The following is a 4,717-nucleotide window of genomic DNA, read 5'->3' as shown; positions in this document are numbered from 1 at the left end:
AGCATCCCCACTGCCTCCCTTCCTCTTTTGGGAGAGAGTGCACAGCTTGTCTCCCCCTGTCTCCTTCCTCAATTCCACGCTAAGCCACCCACAGAGGGCAGAGGGGAAAAAAAAAAGATGCTGCCTGTCACCACTGCTTTTGGGTGAGCATAGCACCAGATGGGACTCATAGAGCCCTGCAGCCCCTCGGAGATCTGACTGTCCTGTTCCTCAGTGTCCCTGGCACAGCTTGCTTCCTACATCAGGAGTCAAGTGCTGCCTCTCGCCTTGGGTGGGTTATTTCCATCTCTTGGGTGGGTTATTGCCATCACTTGCAGGAGTGAGGGCTGTTCTGCTGCTGCAAGCTCTTTTGGAGTGCACATTTCATGGAGAGCACTGCAAGGCAAAGCATTCTGGAGACCAGACTTCGGGCACTGGGATGACTTCTGGAGGCAGAAAGACTCCAGCTGGGCACGTCTGAGAGAGCTGTCTGTGTGGTGAGGTGAAGTAAGCAAGAAGAAAACAGGAGAGGCTTTTTGCAGCCTTTGGCATCGTTCCTGGCTCTGCAAGAAATCCCACGATGTCCTTTCAACCTGACCTAAGCCAAACAGACATATTTAGCACAGGGCCATGGGTCATTGCTTGCCAGCAGCTGGTACAAAACAGTCGTGGGTGGAGGAAACTGAACTATCTACTCTTGTGACGTTGCAGATTTTGTTTTTAAGCAGCAACTCTTACACTTTGGTTGACAGAGGAAGCTTTGCTGGTGTAGCTTTGCAGTGCCACTATCTGCTGCTGCTCAGTTGTTGCCAGCTGAAGCATACCAGGTTGGACAGGAGTAGCCTGGAGGCAAGGAAAAGGCTGCAAGGAAAGAGGTAGCTGTGCCTTGCTCTGCTTTGGAGTGCTGTGACAAGCAGCCATGATGCTGCTGAGCTCTGCAGGAAGAAGTGGAGCAGGCAGCATGAAACCAGATGTCTTTGCAGCAGAAGACAGGGTCTTGCATAAACTCACTGTGCTGCCAGGGGAGCACCACCACTATGTCTGGCTGCATGTCCTGCCTGCACTGGAGCTTGGGCCTGTGGCCAGGAGCTCTGCAGCTGTGTGTGGTTACCCATGTTTGTAAACCTGGCAGACTCAGGGAAATGCTTTATTTTCCTTCTGAGCAGCCTCATCAGAAGCAGGTTGTTTTGTGAGGCCTCTGCAGGGGGTGGTTTTCTAAGGCAGAGTAGGATTTCTGGCTGAAGGACATCATAATACCTGCTATGTTTTGGATAGGGCTCTTGCCTTTTCCACCCTCGGTCTGCAGCTAAACAGAGCGGAAAGGAAAACACTCCAAGTGGATATTCAGACCTTTCCCTTTGAGACCTGAGTCTTGCAATGAGTTCTTTCCTCTTATTACTCCCGGCCCTGTGGACTGCAGTGCCCAGAAAGTCTCCTTGTTACTGTTACCTCCTAAAGTCAGCTCTGCTTTTGCTTCACTGCAAATGAGACCAGTCCAGCAGCCCAGGAGCGCCCTGGTCTGGGGAGCTGCTGGAGCTCTGGAGAGGAAAACCAAACCAGGCTAAGGGCTGCAGCATTTTGCTGATTTCCAGTAAAATGATCGAAACAAAAACCAAATCCTTCCAGAGTGCCTGTCTGAGTGGCTTTTGCTTTTTCTCTGAGGAGGTACCTGGCAGCCCTGGTCATGGGAAAATTGTGCTGGCAGCCTGCAGGGATTTGCTTTCACCTCCTGCAACCCTGGTGTGGAGGAGACTTCCTGGGAATGTTGCCTGCCAGAGGAAGGAAAATCCCCTTCTCCTAAGGGCTGGGCTGAGCCCCCACGATGGATCACAGGATGGGAATTGATGGGCTGCCAAGCCCACAGCTTTGGGAGGCTGACACCCACCCCGGGGCTCACTGCCGAAAGCAAACCCCCAGCGGTGCCAGCCCACTCACTGCACAGAATTAGCATCTTCTGCCTCATTATCTTCAGCTGTTCAGTAATTTTAAGCAGGAATCATATGTTTCTGTGTGTCTGGTACAGTGGTGGCTGTGGTGCTGGTGGCTGTGGCAGTGATGCATGTCGTCCTGGGTGACAGCGGTGACAGTTCCAGCTCGTTCCCGAGCCGCAGCACAGCTATTTAAATACAGCTCGGCTTTCATCTTCACCCAGGAGTCTCCCCTGCCCACTCACACTCTCATTCTCTGCTTTTGCTGAGTTGTCATAAAAATTTACTACTTAAAGGTCTTGGTGCCCCTCTTGGAACCAGCAATACCCATGAGTGACCATCTGGCAGTCTCTGTCAGCAGCTGGGCATGGAGCCAGGGAGTTAAAGCTGGGTAGCCACGGTCTGTGCCTGTCCCTCAGCCCCCAAGGCTGTGAAATACTGTCAGATTAGCTTAGGAACTGTTGGTTGGAAAAGAGGGAAGTGTTTTCTGGTGGTTCGGTGGTTTCTGCTGTCGTTTGTGGTAATCAAGTTCTCTTTGTGTTACTAACCATCTTTAGGTGCTGTCATGGTCCTCTCTCTCTTCCCCTGATGTTTTTATTGAAATGAGATTTTCCATTATCAGTCTCACCTGCCAGAACTCTTAAAGAAAAAGCAAACAAATCAGGATTGGAAACATTGACCTGGGCTAGGGTCCTGGTCCTTGGTCCTCAGGTTGACAGCTCTGTCCCAGAAGCTCTTTGCAGATAATGGGCTGTGCCTCCACCCCAGGCAAACCTGCTCTGACCTCAGCAATGGACTGGATGCTGTGGAAACCCCTCCCTCTTGCTGGGTATTGTTTGCTGGTGAATTTGTGGCTGGTTGTGCTTCCGTCAGCTGGAGATAGTTCAGTTCCTCTCCCCAGCTGCTGTTTGGAAACAGCTCCTGTGGCAACTCTGCTGCAATCTCCCTGGTGGGGTGCAGCCCTTGGGCAGAAGAATTCATGGTAAACCCTTGAGAATTGGGAATAGCAGAGGCTTTCAGTGGCTCCATCCATCTGGGAGGATATGGGATCACCATGAGTGAGCTCTGTTGGTTGGCAAGGTGGTCAGTGCAGCTGGATTGGGTGTGAGGGATTCCTTCAAGGATGCACAGGCGTCTTCTCACGTGTGCTGTGGGGCAAGGCAGAAAACCTCCAGGTTTGGGGTCTGGAATGTAAGAGAATGGGAGCAGTATTTCAGACTGCTGTAAAGCTGCACAGGGAAATAGTACCCCATGAGAGGGTAGCTCTTCCCTCTCTATCTTCCTCTCCTCACCTTTCCCAGTCCACACCTGGGCTTGTCCCAATGGTAAGCCCTGGGCCCAATGGTGCCCTGCAAGATGCTTACTGCAAGGTGGGTTTGCTGCCCAGCTGCTCCCAAAGCCCCAGATCTGGAGCAGCATATGGTGACTGGACACCAGTGGGAAAGGCTTGGGTCCCCAGCCTGCCTGTGACACCATCCTCATCTTCTGCCAGGCGTTTTTTTGCCACAGGTGATGGCATTTTTCTGCCATGAAGGTGCTGTGCATGCCTTTGTGCTGGGTTCTGTCCTGCCCATTGTCAGGTCAGCTCCAGGAGTTTTCCCCATCCCATGGCAGGAGGCTGTGGGTAATTTCATAGAATCCTAGAATAGTTTGGGTTGGGACAGACCTTAAAGATTATCTAGTTCCAACCCGTTGCCATGGGCAGGGGCACCTTCCACTAGCCCAGGTGGCTCAGAGCCCTATCCAACCTGGTCTTGAACATTTCCAGGGATAGGGCATCCACAGCTGCTCTGGGCAATATGTTCTGGTGTTCATCACCCTCACAGTAAAGAATTTCTTCCTAATGCTTAATCCAAACCTGCTCTCTTTAATACCAGCTGTGATAATGCTGCCTGTCCCTGGGACCCACATCATGGAAATGGCCCCAGTTCTTCTACAGCTTCCTGTCAGCTGCTCTGGGCTCCAGAAATAGCCACTCCTCAGGCAGCTCCTGGTGGTCACCACCTCTAGCTGCTTGGAATGGGGCCACTGGCTCCCCATGGGGCACCACAGGTGATGGGATCTTGGCAGCACTCACGGAGCAGGCGGATGGCAAGACCCACCGATGCATCTCCCAGAAGCAAACTGCTGCTGAGGCCAGGCTTAATTACGTGCAGCTGAGGCAGGTTTTAATTGGTGCTCCAGTTGTGGATGCTGCCAGGTGTCAGTTGTCATCTGGAAAGTCCCTGCCGCTCCCTGGCAGGCAGGTCATCCAAACCGGAGATGAGCCGGAGATGAACCGGGATCACTCGTAGCATGAACATTAGTCTGAGGCTGAGACAGTTTCGGGTACGGGTTACAGCCTTCCCCTTTCAGAATGCCTCCCCTCGCCCCCCTCCTGCTCAGCTGCCTTGGCTGGGGGGAAGAGCACTTTGGGGTGCTCCTGTTGTTCCCCAAGGCAGCATCCCAGCTCCCCCTGGCACTGGGGCCATCTCGGCTGCTGCTCTGCTCCACGTTGTCACAAGCTGGCATCAGGGGGGATAGTTCTTTGTTGTGCTGTGATTCATAGCAGCTGCTTTGTCCCCCTAGGAGATGGGTGAGACCTGGAGCCAGGATCCTGCCCAGCTGTTCCCAGACCAGACCTCAGCCAGGGAGAGGCCTTAGACCACCCGCAAATGCAGGGAACTGAGAAAGCAAATCACACACAGCTTGCTAGTGTTTCCTCTCCTCGGACTTTGGTCCCTGCCTGGCACATGCTGTTCCTTGTGCCCAATTCAGGAAGCTGTGCTGTTGGCAGCCAGTTTTTCTGGCTGAGCTGAAGGGCAGAGCAG

The sequence above is a fragment of the Acanthisitta chloris genome, unplaced genomic scaffold (assembly GCF_000695815.1).
Source record: "Acanthisitta chloris isolate BGI_N310 unplaced genomic scaffold, ASM69581v1 scaffold29780, whole genome shotgun sequence".
Lineage (NCBI taxonomy): Eukaryota > Metazoa > Chordata > Aves > Passeriformes > Acanthisittidae > Acanthisitta > Acanthisitta chloris.
The sequence above is the reverse complement of the archived record's forward strand: the minus strand, read 5'-3'. Positions refer to the sequence as shown.